The sequence below is a fragment of the Ictidomys tridecemlineatus genome, unplaced genomic scaffold, assembly GCF_052094955.1.
Source record: "Ictidomys tridecemlineatus isolate mIctTri1 unplaced genomic scaffold, mIctTri1.hap1 Scaffold_95, whole genome shotgun sequence".
Lineage (NCBI taxonomy): Eukaryota > Metazoa > Chordata > Mammalia > Rodentia > Sciuridae > Ictidomys > Ictidomys tridecemlineatus.
The window spans coordinates 824925-836589 of NW_027526166.1; the positions used below are offsets into that span (position 1 = coordinate 824925).

At 49.6% G+C, this 11665-nt stretch overlaps 1 pseudogene; it reads right to left on the bottom strand.

Annotated features, from left to right (window-relative positions):
* Positions 1-11388, bottom strand: part of LOC144374914 (axin interactor, dorsalization-associated protein-like) — a 44589-nt pseudogene extending 33201 nt beyond the window's left edge.
* Between the last annotated feature and the right edge of the window lie 277 nt (positions 11389-11665).

Genomic DNA, 11665 nt, shown 5'->3' on the forward strand with positions numbered 1-11665 from the left:
CTTGGATGACAAGAGCCCTCTGCTACCCACACCCCCACAGGAGTCTTTCTTTTCCCTTCACCAGATTGGAAACTGCAATGGTAGGTGCGATGGCTGGAGAAGGTGCTCAGAACCCAGAATAAGATTAGCTCACAGTCACTGACATCTCAGGGGCCCTGCAGACAAAGAGGGGTGGTCCTGTGCATATGTATACACGTGGTCCTGTGCATATGTATACAGGTCCTGTGTTGTTGACCGGTGACTGTTGGCCGGTGACGAGTCCTTGCTTCCCTGAAGAATAACACCAAAGAAGCATGCCGAGGCAAGGTCAGAGTAGAAATTAGAAGTTTATTAAAGGACAGCAGAAAAGACTTCTCCCGGAGGAAGAAGGGGACCGAAGAGGTGGAATCTGTGGAAGTGCGGTTGTCTCCCCTTTTTATAGTTTTGGTGATGGAATGTAGGTTGGAGGGCCCAAAGGGTGGGACACAGGTGAGCCAAAGAAGTAATCTGATCAGGAAGGACTTCATTATCACTTCTTTGGGATGGACTTTGGCATAGGGCCTTTTTGGGACTTCATTAACATTCCATGAATTGTCCTGTGTTTTCCCTGAGTCATTCCCAGCATGGCCTCCATTTTGGATTTCACTCGATATTAGACCCAATTTACCTAACTACACTGACTACCTAACTTTAAATCTGGCTTCAGCATCACGCTATGATCCACTGAGTGACTGCAGCAGGCGGGAACACAGGCCATGCCCCTGGGGATCTAGCTGGAGGCCATGCAACCGCAGCTGCTTAATGGCCCAGTGTTCTTGTCCCCATCTTCCTTTGGCTGCCCCCACTGGTCACCTGCTCTTAGTGCCTGCCTGGGACATTCTAGTCCCCATCCCCTGGCAGATGGGCTTGGAGTGGTTGTCACAGCTGAACTGATGAGCTTCTCCCCTTTTCAAGGTGATGTCCCCTCTAGGCCCTCTATCTACCTGCACCTGGGGGGACATGGGGCTCTAGTAGCTCAGAGTTTTTCAGAGACATGCTCCTCCCAGCTGTGGCCATGCAGGCCAGTGTGTGTGATGCACAATGACAGACGCAGGGGTACATGAGCTCAGGCTTTATTCCTCCCCGCCACCTCGGTGTCTGTAGGAGACACATTCTGGATCCCTCAGAAAGCCAAATGTGTGGCTGCTCAAGTTCCTTATGTAAAGTGGCCATGTATTTGCACAGGACCTGTGTAAATCCTCCCGTGGGCTTCAAACCATCAGATTAGTTATAATACTCACTACGATGCATGTGCTACATAAATCGTTGTTTAGGGAAAGTCAAAAAGTCAAAAAAAGTCAAAAAAGAAAGTCAAAAGTGCATTTTGGTTTTGTTTTGTCTCTGCCAAGGATTGAGTGTGAGGAGGCAGAACCTGCCAGCAGGCTGACCAGCTGTGGCAGTGGCTATGCACAACCTGTGCTCCAGGTGGGTGACCAGTGTTACTAGGGTTCCTAGTACCTACCGGAGTCGGATGAAATAATTTGTGGAAGGAGAAGGGGCAGAGATGACTTGGTGATGGAAGGTGTTCCCAGAGGGCTGTCACAGTATTTCCAGAGCCAAGGGTACTGGGGTATTTCTTTCCAAAATGAGAAAAGTTTTCTCAAATAAAAGCTGGAGTAGATGAGAGATTTTAGAGGGCATGACCAACTTTCCTCCCTTGGTGACAGCTGCTTGGCCAGCATCCCACCTACTGAGAAAACATGGTGCCCCATGGGCCTGCCCCCATGCATTTAGAATGAAGGCAAAGGTGTCATCAGTCCCACGTGGTTTAATGAAATTCAGGTGTCACTAGTTTGTTATAAATTAAAGATTAGTTTATGTTTTTCATTTGGCTCAAAAAACAAGGTGACAGCCAGTGGATTAATGTGATAGATGTTCAGAAAATCACATTAGCCCAACTCCTGTAGCCCAAGGGAGGGTGGTTAATAAGGAAATGGGTGTGAGTAGACAGGAGAGGTCTCAGCAGGCATCATCTGCTGGCTCCCTTATGCCAAGGCAGGTGTGGGGCAGGCTCGTGAAACTCAAGGAGAGCCTGGTGGCACAGGGCTGGGTCAGCAGCCCAGGCTGGGACTGGAGGGCCCAAAGAGCAGGGATCAGCAATGCACTTCCCACATTTCCCTCTTGAGGGGGCCTCAGAGCCGGGGAAGCAGGGGCTGGTGGAGAACAGGCCAGACAGGTGCCCCTGGGGTGGTTCGGCTACTATCCGGGGATGGCAGCTGGGGGGCATGGCCACAGGGCACAGTTCTGCCTGAATTAGGAGGATCTGAAAATTTGGTCTATGAGGATTCCTGAATTTTAGATTTTTAATTTTTTTTAAGTAGTAGACAGAAACAATACCTTTATTTTATTTATTTAATTTTATGTGGTGCTGAGGATCCAACCCAGTGCCTCCCATTTGCCAGGCGAGTGCTCTACCACTGAGCCTCAGCCCCAGCCCCCAACTTTAGATTTTGATAGCTAATCCTGAAAGGGTAAAGTTTCTAAACTGCAAAGCATGGGTTAATTCCTGAGGCAGTTAGGACAAGGCTCCACTGGCCATTTAGTTGAATTATGGCCTGGAGTCCTGTGCAATTCCTCACGTAGATATTCAGGGTCCAAACCAATCAATTTAAATGTAACCCCCTCCTTAGGAAAGACCTATCACTCCAGCCAGCCCTGTTCCCGCCAATAAATGTACTAATCAAATCTAAGAATTATTGTTTGATTTTCCCGAGGTGTAAGGTGATTTGTTAAAGGAGACTGTGATGTATGCAAAGCCCCCCCCCAGTCCTCCCCAAAAGGTGTACTTAACCATTGTTCAACTCCTGCTCTGGGCTTTGGGCTGGTCTTGCTTCTTGAGTGGGCCTAGAGTCTCAGCGCGCTGAATTGGATCCTAAATTAAAAAATCCCCTTGTGTGTTTTTCATGAAGCCAGTCACTTGTGGTCTCTTTCTCCGACGCTCCGCCGGACCCTTACAATCCAAAACATTCCCTGGCCTAGAACCTTCCAAATGATTGACACACTTGATCAAGGAGATCTTAAATTACAGTCATCTCTTAATGGCCCCCTTACAGGACCCCCCTGTCTCCAGTCCAGTGGTGCCATCTGAGAATGGAGGTGGGTGTTGTCAGACCTTCCTGGCAGGAATCCCATAATTAAGGAGGAGAGTGCTGCCCAGGGCAAGGCAGGCTGGGGTTGCTGCCCTCAGCCTCGGGGGCAAGGTGTACCCACTGAGCGTCCCTGGCCTGCTGTGAGGTGTGGCTTCCTCCCTGGAGGAGGCTGGAGGGGGAGAAGAGCTGAGAGGAGCGATGGTCAGCCCTGAATCAAAGGGTCCTGAGCTGTTCACACACCAGGACCATAGCAGACTGCCATGGGGGCCCAGCAGGGCTGCCCAGCAGGTGCTGGGGTTGCTGCCCTTGTTGTCCTGGCCCCGCAGTAGAACCGCTGGCTCACTACAGCACATGTCTTCCCCATGAACCACCCAGCCTCACAATGCTCCCCACCCCAGGGTGACTTTGAGGCCTGCTGTGGCTCCACTCCCAGGACACCTTGTCCTTGAGGTTTCTCTGGACCTGATGGCTCACTTACCCGTGCTGGATCCTGTGCAGGAGTTAATAGAGCAGGCCTGGGGCTGCCACCCTCAGAAAGAGGCTTCCATGACACGTGGGACTTGGTTCTCTAGAGTGTGGCACCCCTTCTGTGCAGGATGGTGTAGTACACCCTACTGCTGTCACTGACAATGTGGTTCATGCTGAGCACCTGCTTCCAGAGGTGCCCGAGTGACCCACGTCCAGGACAGCCCTGGACCTTGAGCCTCTGAAGCGCAGCCTGACACGCAACTTGAACACGAGTGGTCACAGCTCCTTGCTGGAGGAACGAGGCTCATCCTGTGGGACCCTGCTGGGAGGGGACTCTGGAAAGGTCCTTCAGGTTTGCTCTGGACCTTGCTGATGTGGGCTGAGTTTTCTGTGTGTGCTTCTATGGTCACTCAGGCGGTTGGAAGCACCCAGATTCTTGCCCCTGTAGGCACAGGTGGAGGCTGCAGAGCCTCTGACAGCCCATGCCTGTCTCAGGGTGTCACTGTGGGGCCTTGGGAACAAATTGCAGGTCATCCTGAGCTGCAGCACGGCCAGCTTCTTCAAGGACCAGGCTTGTTCCACCCACGCTCTAGATCCCTTGTTAGCAAGGGAACAGGCACCCAAATCTCTGGCCCCAGGGGACTCAAGGACACAGGTGGCAAGGACACAGAGTCTGCTTGAGCCCTGCCTCTAGGGTAGAGCAACATAAATTTCCTGCTGCTGACATTCACTTGCTCAGGTGAGTATGACAGAGAACAGGCAGGGGAGAAGAGGCAGAGACCAGGACCAGTGCAGAGCTGCCTAGTGATGACAGCAGGCCACCCTCACATCCTGACCCCGGAGCAGAACAGCTGGCTCATTACATCGTATGTTGTTCCTTTGGAAGGAATGATTTTCATGTTTTATAAAATACACTGTAGGGCTGGGCACCTCGGACCACAGTTTCCCACAGACTTTGGAGAACACCCACAGCAAGAGCTAAAGCCTTTGGCCTATGGCCCTAGTGACCCCAGGTGTCCTGCAGATTCAGTCAGGATGCCTTGGTGGCTGCCGCAGTCTGGCTGGGCACAAATCACGAGCCACTCAAGAAGGAACAAACTTTATTTCTGTTCTCCCTCGAATGCCACGCACATGGCCTTCTCCCGGGACACACCACATACCAACTGGAAATCCCTCCTCCGGCACTTCTCCAACCAATGAGAACTCCCCAGGAATCCCCAAGAGAACTCCCAAGTAGCCAGCACCTGAGGCGGACAGCAGGGGTCTAATATACAATTGTATACACAGCTTAACATAACCATCCCTGGCTTCACCTCTCAACCACTCCATTCTGGCAAAAATGCCATGCATCATTCCAACTCAGCTATGGCTCTCAGCAGGTGGCCCTGTGCTCCTTGGTATGCAGCCATCTGCAGTTTCATACATTTAATTTAGTTGACTTGTTTTCTTGACTTAAATATTTACTCATGGTTTGTCCCATGAAAGGATGCATTTGATGTGCTAATTATACTTCCCCCTCAACCTACAATTAGAATATGGTGAGCAATTAAAAAGGAGGCTTGGAAGCGAATACAACAAGGTGTTCTCAGTTGTAGAAACTTGGCGAGGGCCATAAGCACATTCACCCTGCTGTTACTTAAGTTCTTATTTCATGTTCACAAGAAAACGATGTGAATTGAGAAGCAAAGCACATGCCCACACCTCCCCAGGAATTATCTCTGCTCTCCAGTGCACTCGCACACTGGAGTAGCAATGACTGGCCTGCCTCCCTGTTCTTCTCCATCTCCACGGAAGCCAAGCAGTGTTCTGGGGCTGCATTCCCAAGCTCCCTGAGGGCTCTGATGGTCCCCAGCATGTCCACCTGCCTGATTGCAGCTGAGTGGCTCCCCGCCTGCTGCCTGCCCCCCCAGAGCCCCAGTTTCCTCATCTGTCAGAGGGAAGGGAGGCCTGCACAGGCCCCCGGCTCCTTTCCCAGGACAGCAAAACAAAGGAAGGCAAACAGGCTTGTCAGACCTTGAAGCGTGGTGAAAGTTGGGGTGTTCTGAGACCTACTGATTCCCCTGTCCCAGTTCTTCCAGGACTGTGCAGCGATGGTCTATTGGTTGCCATGGCAACCAACTCCAGGGAGCAGAGGAAATCTCCACCTCCTCCTGTACCACTGGCCCTGAAGTTGAACAGACATCGAGCCTCGCCCATGAGTGGACCCTGCTCGTGCTAAATGACTAGGTCATCACTGTGGTCAGAAAGGCTCATACTGTGCTCATACCTAGCACAGCCACATGATGACCAGTGACCAACACCATCTGGAGATGTAAGATTCTGCCCTCAGCCACACACATGCTGCCCTTGTTCAGAGGGCGGCTTAGGTGTTTTTCCAAAGGACTCAGCAATGGGAGCAGCTCATCCTGCAGGTGCCTGAGGCCTCAGAAAAGAAAAATCAGCCCAATGAAACCAAATCAGGATTCAAGTCCAAATGATGGACCCATCATCATTCAGCAGGAAGCCAGTACCTCTGCACCTTTCCCTCTTTCCCAGCTCCTGACCCTCACTGGTCTGCTTTCTTCCCCTCTGGATTCACATATGCTGGACATTTCACACAGGCAGAGTCAGAAATAGGGGCTCACAAGGCAGTGCTGGTCACCATGGACTAAACCTTCCCAAGGTCCCTCAGCCAAAGAATGGCTAAGGAAAGGGTAGTCGTCCACATTCCGGGGTGTCCTCCAGCCCTGGAAAGGAAGGAAATTCAGACCCGTGCTATGGAATGGGCAAACCTGGGAACACCCAGCTAGCTTAAGAAGCCAGATCTGAAGGGTAGATATTTCCATGATTTTTTTCACAGTTAGTTTTCCACAGAACATTCTATTAATTGAAAAAAAATCAAAAAAATTAAAAAGTAGGTGTCTTAAAAGTCGTAATAATATTTTTAAATTCAAATACTTCACTTATACCCCACACAGATGTTATTATAACTGCTTTCTTGACCTCTTGAATCATCAAAATCAATTTTGTTAAAGCTTTGGTCACTGAGACATCCATGGAGCACACATGCAGAGACATATACAGTGCCTTCGGTCTTGGGCTTCAGTACGACCCACAGGGAACCTCACCTTGTCCTTATTTGACATTTTGACATTTTGTCCATCATGGATTTTTTTCCTGCATTTATTATAATGACCTGGAGCTTGATTGCTAGTGTCTGTGACACCCTTTCATTACTGTGTCTCAAGGAAAGCCCAAGTTTTCTTGCCAATCCCAGCATCTGCTGTTCCCCAGCTGCTGCTGATTAGATGCACTGATCATGAGGCTCAGGGAGAAGCTGCCCAGGGCTGATGCTGGGCCAGGCCTATTCAAGGTCCATTTACTCCTCACCATGGTACCTAGCAGGAAGAGCGCAGGCATATCATGTTGAAGATGCAGCAGTTTTAGTCTTAGAGAAGCAAAGTCACTTGCTAAGTGGTAGGAAAACTGGACTTTAAACACAGCTTTTAGGTTCAAGCAGAATCCACCCTCCTCTACCCCACTGTCCTGCTGTCCCCACAGCTTTGAATGCAGAGGGATGGTCACCTGGTCCCAGATTGTCTGGGACATTTCTGGCTTTACCACTCAAACATTTTTATCCCAGGGAAGCCCTGAGTCCTGTCAGAGGGGACTGTAGGTCACCTTGTCAACAGGGCACAGGGACAGGGGTTTGCAGACCCAATTCAAGTCCTTGTCTCTGTGGCGAAGTCCCTTCGTGATGGGGCTTTCCTGTCCTCCTGCAAGGATTCTTCCTAGGATAGTCATCCTTTCAACCCCTGTTTGGCCCTGATGCGGATTCATAAAAGAACAAAACAGGCAGGTTAATGTAACTGGAAAAAATAATCCAGCTTAGAGGAGACCGACGCGGGGGTAACAAGTTTAGGATTTTTAGTACGAGGCATGTTACTGCTAAATATGAAAACCGATGTCTGAGAAGGATGGGTTCTCCCCAGAGGTTCCCAGTCCCAGGGGCTGGAAGGGGGAGCAGGGCGAGGAGGCGCTGGGGAGGTAGATGCTGGGCTGGAGCTCAGGCATCCTCTCCCCTGTAGCCAGAAGCCATGCACAGAGGCACGTGCAGAGGCCAGGGCCGTTTAGGAGGAAGATAGGTTTGGTGGCCGTTGAAGACACACAAGATTTACAGGGGAACAGAAAGCACTGGGAATGGAGACAAAGCCTGTAAGGCCCAAGCCCTCGAGAGGAGCAGCACAGAATGGAGAGAGTGGGGCCTGAGCCTTCTGTGAGAATGTTCTGGAAGGTCTCTTGTTCCCATGACCCAAGCCTGACAGACCATCAGATGTCCCATGTTCCCAATATCCCTGCCACTGGCTGATCCCTCCAGTGGTTGTGCTGCTGTTGCCCCTGGGTGGGCCCTTGAGTGCCCACGCTTGTGGGGTCTGATCTTCAGAGCTGGCGAGTCTCGCCCCTCCCCCTTCCTGAGGTCCAGCCCCACCTTCAGGAATCCCTCAGGAGGGCCCATTGATCTACTATGACACAACTCTTTTTGTTCTTTAAAGCCTAAGTATCAGGCTGCCCCCCCCCAGCCCCATACACTCTGGTTCCTAAGCAAGACCTGCTTCAGAATTCCCTGGAAGGCTGTAAAAACAGGGATTGATGTGTTACCTGTTTACCATCCGAGTAGCACGTGCAGTGCCCTCCTTTCCTGGAGGTTGTCAATTGCACTTTGCAGCATGGGGTGGCTTTGACAAGATGGCCTTTTGTCAGGTGTGGCCACACCTGGCAGGTGGAACCTGAGATGATGGTCAATTGGTACCTTGGGGAACATTCACTATGTTGAATGAAGATATTTTTCTTCTCTGTGTTTTTCTCTGGGGAAAAAAAAATGGATTCAGACAGCAGCTCCTCCCCTCATTGAACCTGCCGCCACCCCCCCTGGTTGCCTGGTGGAAGGGGCTCCTTCTTGGCACCTGTTATTTGGGAGCCCCTGAGACCAGGAGCTGTAAGTGGAAGAACAGAACAGACCAAGGGAGGACTGTCAGAAAGCAACAGCCCAAGTCCCTGGCTGATGAGAGCTAAGCCTGCCTTCTTAAAAGGCAGAGAATCTGAACAAAAGAGCTCTTTACAAAAAAATTTAAATGACTTCACAAATTTGGCAAGAAATTCCAAACTCTGTTCGAATGCCTAAGAAGCCATAGCTGCCCAAGGCCGTCCCTAATTACACTTCTGAAGTGGGCTTGAAACAATCCATTTCCATTATCTTTCTTTCTCAGTGGGTTCTGGGAGGGCCTGGGGAATCAATTGCAAAATTCAACTTCAAGTTTTCTTTGCAAGAAACCTGGTGACACGCGATTTAACTGAATTTCACTTGTTAGATACTAATGGCAGATCCGAGTAGGGGCTTGATAGACTGGGGGTTTTCTTTTTGCAGCTAACAAAAGCCAATTCCTGGGAGGTCACGAGTGTGAAGCATGGTTGGCATTCATCATTAGAGCCCTTTCAGTTAATCTTCGGTAAAACCTGGGTAAAACCACAAAGACCTAGAGTCAGCCTTGCAGTCATCATTGCTGGACACAGGAAAGGGGGAAGTGGCGTCTCCTTGGTGTCCAGGGACAAGAAGCCTCTAAGTCAATTATGAAATTGAGAATCCTGAACTTGGATTTACACAGGCAAGTCAGAGCAAGCCTGCTCCAGCCCTGGAGAATTGCCAAGGTGCGGAAGCTCCTGGAAATCACCTTGGAACCATGACCTGGTCCTAAAAGGTCAAGCTCCAAGGTGCCTCACTGGTTGGAAGTTTGTTAGCATGCTCATAATGCAAACCACTCAAGTCAGTATGGTTCAAGCTTATGGGTCTTAAGTCTTTTATTATAAATATATGTTTCATAGTAAATATATGAAATAAAAATTACTCAAGGACCAACTCTCTAAAGTCCACTGCCAAGGGCAACCAATATCATCACTTAGAAAGTATTCTACAGATTTTCTCTTGATCAGCCAAAAACATTTGGTCCTTAGAGCATATACATTTTAAATTACATAAGCATTTTGTTAATATTTATTATTAAATATGTACCACTTGACTCATTATTTCCAGCTCCATTACCATTCCAAATGGTACACTGAATTATAAATTAGAAAAATCTGCCTCTTTGGTAAGATACTTAGCAGTAATCTGCAAGAAAGTCACATGATACATGTTGAATGTTGCATGGATTATCAATATGAATGATCATCCCCCAGAGTTGTAAAGTGGGAAACCTGCCCAACTGGACTGTGGTCATCTGCCAATGTGGAGCCTGTGTCATGGCCCCCGGTGAAAGTCTCAGGCTTAAAGACCTGGGTGGGCTTCCCTGGGTGAAAATGTTTCTTATGGATTGCTGAAGGTCACGGCTAGATGAGAAAACCACTTCCCATGTGACTCCCTGAGGAAGGGCTCTGGAGGTCTTAGCTCGCTCCTCCATGCTTGGTACACCTCTTGCTGTCCCTCCTGTCCACCTGCACCTGCAGGCATGAACCTTAGCCAGGACAGTGACTTTGAGTCCTTCTAGCAAATCATGGTGAATTGGTCTTGTGAGTCCTTCTAATAAATCCCAAGACTTGAAGGTGGTCATGAGACACACTTCATTTGGAAAATGGAATAAATATCCCCCAAGGTAAGACATTTCTCCCAGAATTATCCATTATCACACAGCCACCAGCTGAGCACACTGCAGACTTGCTTAACGTGGTGCTCTGTTGTGACACCACAGGAACCAAAGGGAACAAATCCTGGTGGTGTTACAGCACGGTCCATCCTGACCACACAGGCAAGTGTTGAAACCAGAGGTGACGGACAGCTGCAGCTTAGGTCCTCGGTGGGCATGACGAGCTGGCCCTTACCTCCTCATTTTACAGATGAAGTGATGCAGGCGAGGGAGGAGTCCATGTCCCCATGCAGCCTGATCAGACGCAGCTGGAGGGCCCATGGTACACCAGGCTCTGAGCATCACCTGGAGATAGAAGTACCCATCACCAGGACATCCATGCTGTGTCCAATCCATCAGCAGAAGTACCCCAACCTCCCTTCCCTTGAGTGACCACTGACACCTCTTCATAGATGGGTAGCCATGTGCCTTCCTGTCATGTCCTGTAGTCCTATGGACCCAGTCACCTCTTGGGGGACCTCACTGCTGCCCTGTAGTGGCGCCCCCTTCTCTGCCAATGCATCTTAATTAAGCTTCTACAAAGACCCTCACCATAATTGTTCTTTTTTTTTTTAAGAGAGAGTGAGAGAGACAGAGAGAGAATTTTTTAAATATTTATGTTTTAGTTTTCGACAGACACAACATCTTTGTTTGTATGCGGTGTTGAGGATCGAACTTGGGCCGCATCCATGCCAGGCCAGCGTGATACCGCTTGAGCCACATCCCCAGCTCACCATAATTGTTCTTGTTAACAAGATGCCAGAAAAGATATCTGTAAAAGAGTTCCGTGTGTTTAGAACGATCTATTTCCCGTTTCTCTGTCTTACAAAAAGCTCAGTTTAACCATGGACTTGATGGTGTTGCTCCCGCTTTTGTGGTAAAACATGTAAAACCTCTGACTGTTCCAAAAAAAAAAATGAAACAAAACTTACTTTCTGAGAATTCAAAGAAAAAAAATTACTCTTATGTAGACTCTGGCAAAAATGTAGACGCATGGTCCAGAGAGTTTTAGGCAAGAGCCCCTCTGACCCGACAGCCTTGGCCATGTCCTTCCTCTCCCGACCTTGGTTTTCTCTGGCTTCCTGATCCTGCGTGATTGCACATCCACGGACCACTTTAAGAACCTGCCACCAGCCGGACACAGCAGGTATGGACATCGATGCTGGGGTAACCACCACGATGGCCTTCTCTCTCCTTCTTTTAATGTGGAAGCACGTCTTTCAGATGCCAACTCAACTTGGGAAAGAGAGCGGAAGGGAACGTCCCCTCCCACCAAGCCTCACCTGCCTCCTAAACAAATGCTCTGCAGAGCCGGCCCTGCGTAGCTCTGCGCCTGGTGAGGCCCTAGGCTTGCTGTGCAGGAAGGAGGCACACTTAACACTCATTGGTCTGTGCAAGACATTCGGCCAGTCCTCCAGCTAGGTGGTCACTGAA